This window comes from Coenobita brevimanus, chromosome 103 (genome assembly GCF_032717465.1).
Source record: "Coenobita brevimanus isolate Jiangsu-jjx chromosome 103, ASM3271746v2, whole genome shotgun sequence".
Taxonomy (NCBI): Eukaryota; Metazoa; Arthropoda; class Malacostraca; order Decapoda; family Coenobitidae; genus Coenobita; species Coenobita brevimanus.
This window is the reverse complement of record NC_137056.1, coordinates 40,684,220-40,691,719: the sequence shown is the minus strand read 5'-3', so window position 1 is coordinate 40,691,719 and position 7,500 is coordinate 40,684,220.

Below are 7,500 nucleotides of genomic sequence, written 5' to 3'. Positions count from 1 at the left end.
TAAGGTGGAGAATGAAAGGTACCGTAAGATGGAGAATGAAAGGTACCCTAAGATGGAGAATGAAAGGTACCGTAAGATGGGGAATGAAAGGTACCGTAAGATGGAGAATGAAAGGTACCCTAAGATGGGGAATGAAAGGTACCCTAAGATGGGGAATGAATGGTACCCTAAGATGGAGAATGAAAGGTACCCTAAGATGGGGAATGAAAGGTACCCTAAGATGGGGAATGAAAGGTACCCTAAGATGGAGAATGAAAGGTACCCTAAGATGGGGAATGAAAGGTACCCTAAGATGGAGAATGAGAAATACACCTAAGATGGAGAATGAGAGATTGACCGAAAGATATAGTGCTCTAAGACAGAAATAAGTAGATAAATAAATAAATTAATACAAACTATCTTAGGTCTGCGTATCCCTATTTAGAAAGTCATATGAGTCAGTCTGATGGTCCCGCAGTGAGTGTCTGGTTGCTCTAAGATAGCACGAGTTTTACTTGACCTTTTTCCCTCTGATGCGTGTATGACCTATGTATCTAGTGTGAGATTTGATACTTTAATTATTTGCTTAGCCTGGTTACTATCATCACAACTAGAAGGCAAGAACTGGGTGTTAAATAAATCACTTAGAAAAACTGTAGGTTACTGACCCAAGTGAAGGATGGGAGGGATGTACTGAGTTGGGTGGTTATAGGGAACGTATGGAGTAGCTGTGAGGCGAAGACACACACACACACACACACACACACACAAACTTATTTACTTACAGCTGTCCTCCTACAACACACGACGAAGGCCACTATACCCACTAAGATGATGGGATGGAAGGTGAATATTGCAGTGAGCTTCTGCAATGAATGGATTTGGTGTGATGGTGAGGGTGTGCAGTCCTTACCACCACCTGACTTGGCCTTTCCCAGCCTGTGATAGTGACATGGAGATTCACAACGACCATCTACTGAGCAGGGTTGCAGGAGTCTGCCGGGAACTCCTTCTGTCGAGCCCCGCCTTCCATGGGACTCCACTCACGGATTATTCGTTCGGGGTTTATTCCGTTAGCTTTGACCCAACCAAGGGCAGTCCACAAGGCAATGGACCTGGGAACACTCAGACCCCTTACTGATGACCCCTTCAGCATGAGTAACTCTGTCCTGCTGAGTTCGGGGGGGATCTCCCTCTGTTGATATGGCCCTCCAGATTTGCAGGGTATATTACAGGGCACGAAAGCCCCCCACCACGACACACACACACACACACACAGCGCTTTCTGATTTTTTTTTTTTCATTTAGCGACATTTTAGTAATTTTGGGGGAGTAAGTTTTGCGATATTTGTAACTCACGGTGAGGAGAGTCTTGGACCAAAACCAAAACAGCAGCAGCCGTATAGTTTACTCAAGATCGAGGTGAGAAGGTAGAATGAGATGGATGAGAGAACTTGAAGAAAAGATCAGGATAGAATGAGAAGGGTCAGCGAACGGCAAGAAAACGTACAGATAAAATGAGAAGGCCTCGTGAACGTGAAGAGAAGATGAAGACAGAATGAGAAGGGTGAGTGAATGAGAAGAAAAGATCAAGATAGAATGAGAAGGGTGAGTGAATGAGAAGAAAAGATCAAGATAGAATGAGAAGGATGAGTGAATGAGAAGAAAAGATCAAGATAGAATGAGAAGAGTCAGTGAATGAGAAGAAAAGATCAAGATAGAATGAGAAGGGTGAGTGAACGTCTAGATAACATTGAGATCAAATGAAAGGTTGAGTAAAAAAAAGAAAGTGAGGTAAAGCGTGAACTCCCCTTTTGACGACGCAGGGTGGGGAGAGTCTGGAAGTGGTCGGGGGGTGAAGTTGCGACAACCACTTTAGAAAAGAGTGGGAGAGAGAGAGAGAGAGAGAGAGGGGGGGGAAAGAAGTCGTCTCTCAGCCTCCTAAGGAAAATAGTTAGAGAGAGAGAAAGAGAGAGAGGGAGAGAGAGAGAGAGAAGGGGGAAACAAGTAGCCTTTCAACCTCCTTCGAAAAGGGGTTAAATAAACAGAAAGAGAGAGAGAGAGAGAAGGGAGGAAAGAAGTCTCTCAACCTCCTTAGAAAGGGGTTAAAGAGACAGAATGAGAGAGAGAGAGAGAGAGAGAGGGAAAGAAGTCTCTCAACCTCCTTAGAAAGGGGTTAAAGAGATAGAGCGAGAGAGAGAGAGAGAGAAAGGGGGAAAGAAGTCTCTCAACCTCCTTAGGAAAGGGGTTAGAGAGACAGTGAGAGAGAGAGAGAGAGAGAGAGACTGAGAGAGAGAGAGGAGAGAGACAGAGACAGAGCGAGAGAGAGAGAGAGAGAGAGAGGAGAGAGACAGAGCGAGAGAGAGAGACAGCGAGAGAGAAAGAGGAGAAAGAGGTTGTCGGAACCACCTTAAAAATGGGGGTGGAGATGGAGGGAGCGTGAGTGGGGTTTTCACACATTTACCCTCTTGGGGGGAGTCCTCGTGACGCAGACGAAATGCCATGCGTCATCTTGCCCCCCTTCCCCTGAGTGTTGGGGGGAGCGCCGCACCCCAACGAGTTTGGATTCAGGGCGGCGAGGTGCCTGCCGTGGGAGGAGCAGCGCGCGTATCCCCACGACACTCACTATGAGTCCCGCCAGTGCCAGGGCCCCGGCCAACCCCCTCACGAACCCCTGTTCCCGCTCCAGGCCAAAGTTGTCCACCAGACATTGCTGGTAGGCGATATGGCCTGAGTAGGCTCGATAAGGCACGGAGTCCAGGGGGGCAGGGGGGGCGCCGCAGATGTGCTCGGGCGGGGTGTACCATAAAGCCACGAGACGAGGGCCGACGATTGGGATCCGGCTCATCCAACCGTCAGGTAGGGTCGCCGCCTCCGCCGCGACTGTCATTCGGCGGCTTTGGTGGGCCAGCATGAGCCCAGCGAGGTGTCCCACGCCCGCCCAGAGGCAGACGGCCGCGAGCACCACCCACGCCCGTACCCACGCACCCCCCGTCAAACCGAAAACCATTTGGATTTAGATTTTGAATGCGAAAACCTTTAATTTGATGAGCAAACACGCTGAATGAGAAATGCATGGTGAAAATAGTGAAAAAATGAGGTAAAGTAGATGATTCATTCTCTCTCTCTCTCTCTCTCTCTCTCCACAACTTGTCATACAAACGTCCACCAAAAGGAGGATGGTGGACTGTAAGAGATGATAACATAAGCCCGGGTTCACACACACACACACACACACACACACACACACACACCTGCAGTTTGTACGTCGCCCCTCCAGGTCCAGAAACCCCTCCTAAGCTGAGAAAAATCGTCAGGGGATAACAAGAATAAAAAGAAAATTGGATCCACGGCCTGAAGGGGTAACATGTTCAGCCATTTTATTATTATTATTATTATTATTATTATCCGGACTTCCTTACCCACCGTAGGGCAGGGTAAGGAGTAGCAACGTTGATTTTATTATTTTTATTATTATTTCGACTCCAGACGATTTTATTCAGCTTTATAATGGCCAGTCATAGGGAAGCGGCGAAGGAAGGTTCAGTTTAAACCCCTTCCAGTTCATTATGTCGTAGTTCCATCCCCAGGTTCATCTCCAACGTGAACCCAGTGGACTGAAGTTGCCCATGTCAGTCCACCATCATCCTTTCGGGGGATAGGTACAGGCTTGTGAATAGGGTAGTTTAGCGATAGTAAAATTGATATATATTTAAACACGTCCTCGGGGTGAAGGGATTAATAATTGATGTTTGTAGCGGGGTTCTTTTTGTGTGTGTGTGTGTTATAGGTGTTTTTCAGTGTTTGTGTGTTCTGCTCTCGGGTGTGTGTGTGTGTTTTGATTGAGCTGCTGCTGTGAGGGAGGGCGTGTTTCGTGCTTGTTTGTGTTGTGTGTGTGTGTGTGTGTGTGTGTGTGTGTGTGTGTGTGTGTGTAGAGGGAGAGAGAGAGACACACACACACACACACACACACACACACACACACACACACACACACACGAGGAGAGGGGGGGATTTATCACACATATAGCACAGATGTATAATTTTCACCACGTTTATTCACATCTTCCTTTCCCCTTTAATCCCTACATCCCAGAGAGGTCGCCATTTTTATTTTACACTGAATAATTCCAGACGATTCTTCATCATCTTTGCATTATTGAAACGTCTCCGGGATCAGGGGGTTAAGTTCAGGCGGACGAAAGACGATTTTAGTCAGCCAGTGTGGGACGTGTGGGGATAATTGTATGGTACGTGGGTAAATTTGCTTACTCTCTCTCTCTCTCTCTCTCTCTCTCTCTCTCTCTCTCTCTCTCTCTCTCTCTCTCTCTCTCTCTCACACACACACACACACACACACACACACACACACACACACACGTTCTTCCTTCCCAGACTATTTATACATTTCACCTCTTAATTATAACTTATACGTAATTTATTTTTATTAATGACGGACGAAAGACAAGCATAAAAAGATAATAAACCGCCATTCAATAAAGAAATATAAAGGAGGAGGTGACAGAGAGCCTTGATAATTAATAATAAAAATAATCATCTTTATTCTTGCAGTGGTGACATGTGGAGGTGTAGGAGGACTACTGGGCCTTGGGATAGGCTACTGCCCCCGAGATATAGGCCATGAAGCCTTTGCCCAGAGTCGGACACATAAAAAAAAAAAAAAAAAAAAAAATCTACCTCTGTAATGCAAGAGTTTACCGTTATTTCCAGTCCTCCGTTTATGCAACAGGTCAGCTCTGGAACTGTCTCCCTCTCTCTGTATTTCCTACGTGCTATGATCTCCAGTCTTTCAAACGCAGTGTATCCAGGCATCTCGAAATGAACGGATCTTGAATTTGGCTCTCTCTCATATTTTTCTTGGAAGTAACGGTTTGCGGGCTCCTGGCCTTTGGTTCCTTCTTCCTTGCATAAAGAAAAAAATCCTCCAGACGGTTTGGCGAAATTTAGGTGTTTATTTTTTCTAAGTGACAGGGTTTAATTAAACTCTGTAAACCTCACGACTCCTTAAGATCCTTCATAAGTTAAACCCATTTCTTGTTAGCGAGATTTAAAGTGGAAAAGACGACATGGCTGGGGAAAGTCGTGTCTTTGAGGATGCTAGAAATCCGAAGTCAAAGAAAGATATAGATTAAGAACTAAAATAGAATGCATATACCATTTTCTCTCCTTAAGATTATAGACGATGAACCTTGACGTCTTGAAGATATTGCACTTTTGTCTTTATGATTTAGTGGTTTCTTATTTTAGGTCATCGCTGTGTAGGTAAGAATTTTGGAAGGCTGTTATTGTTGGTTGGGTTCGTTTTGTGGTGAGTGTAAGTTTGGTGTGTATGTGTATTGGTGGTAGCAATATTTTGGTCCTTTGTTTACTCTCTCTCTCTCTCTCTCTCTCTCTCTCTCTCTTTCTATCTATCTACATTATCTCTGTCTATCTATCTATCTATCTCGCGGCTGTTTTTGTTGCCATTTTTGCTCTGGTTAAATTCTCAGTCCTGCTTCTTTTCATCCCCCAATTCTCTCTCTCTCTCTCTCTCTATCTATCTATCTATCTACATTATCTCTGTCTATCTATCTATCTATCTCGCGGCTGTTTTTGTTGCCATTTTTGCTCTGGTTAAATTCTCAGTCCTGCTTCTTTTCATCCCCCAATTCTCTCTCTCTCTCTCTCTCTCTCTATCTATCTATCTATCTATCTGTCTATCTTTCTATCTATCTACATTATCTCTGTCTATCTATCTATCTATCTATCTATCTCGCGGCTGTTTTTGTTGCCATTTTTGCTCTGGTTAAATTCTCAGTCCTGCTTCTTTTCATCCCCCAATTCTCTCTCTCTCTCTCTCTCTCTCTCTCTCTCTCAGTATATTTTTGCATATGACCTGCTGATGTTTTTATTCCTCTTTATTTATTTATGCAATTACGTCAAAGCAAAAAAAAAAAAAAGACTGACAAAAAAACAATATTAATGGGCCATATATAAATCACTAATGACGAGGTGGAAGAAAACCTAAGTTGGAAGAGAGAGAGAGAGAGAGAGAGCTGAAGTTCGTAAATACACACAGACAGACTGCGTTTAACCTAACCCCATAACTTACATCGGCAACACAAATATAAGACTGTCAAACCCAGAGCCAGAAAAATTGACGACCACAGAGGGCCTTTTGACACACACACACACACACACACACACAGCGCTTTCTGATTTTTTTTTTTTTTTCATTTAGCGACATTTTAGTACTTTTCGAGGGGAAGTTTTGCGATCTATGTAACTTTGGATTTGCCGCCCCCACCCCCAGCCTACAGTCCACAGGGTTCACGGTGAGGAGAGTCTTGGACCAAAACCAAAACAGCAGCAGCCGTATAGTTTACTCAAGATCGAGGTGAGAAGGTAGAATGAGATGGATGAGAGAACTTGAAGAAAAGATCAGGATAGAATGAGAAGGATGAACGAACGGCAAGAAAACGTACAGATAAAATGAGAAGGCCTCGTGAACGTGAAGAGAAGATGAAGACAGAATGAGAAGGGTGAGTGAATGAGAAGAAAAGATCAAGATAGAATGAGAAGGATGTATGAATGAGAAGAAAAGATCAAGATAGAATGAGAAGGGTGAGTGAATGAGAAGAAAAGATCAAGATAGAATGAGAAGGATGAGTGAATGAGAAGAAAAGATCAAGATAGAATGAGAAGAGTCAGTGAATGAGAAGAAAAGATCAAGATAGAATGAGAAGGGTGAGTGAATGAGAAGAAAAGATCAAGATAGAATGAGAAGGATGAGTGAATGAGAAGAAAAGATCAAGATAGAATGAGAAGGGTGAGTGAATGAGAAGAAAAGATCAAGATAGAATGAGAAGGGTGAGTGAACGTCTAGATAACATTGAGATCAAATGAAAGGTTGAGTAAAAAAAAGAAAGTGAGGTAAAGCGTGAACTCCCCTTTTGACGACGCAGGGTGGGGAGAGTCTGGAAGTGGTCGGGGGGTGAAGTTGCGACAACCACTTTAGAAAAGAATGGGAGAGAGAGAGAGAGAGAGAAAGGGGGAAAGAAGTCGTCTCTCAGCCTCCTTAAGAAAATAGTTAGAGAGAGAGAAAGAGAGAGAGGGAGAGAGAGAGAGAGAAGGGGGAAACAAGTAGCCTTTCAACCTCCTTGGAAAAGGGGTTAAATAAACAGAAAGAGAGAGAGAGAGAAGGGAGGAAAGAAGTCGTCTCTCAACCTCCTTAGAAAGGGGTTAAAGAGAGAGAAAGAGAGAGAGAGAGAAAAGGGGGGAAAGAAGTCTCTCAACCTCCTTAGAAAGGGGTTAAAGAGACAGAATGAGAGAGAGAGAGAGAGAGAGAGGGAAAGAAGTCTCTCAACCTCCTTAGAAAGGGGTTAAAGAGATAGAGCGAGAGAGAGAGAGAGAGAGAAAGGGGGAAAGAAGTCTCTCAACCTCCTTAGGAAAGGGGTTAGAGAGACAGGGAGAGAGAGAGAGAGAGAGACTGAGCGAGAGAGAGAGAACGGAGAGAGAGAC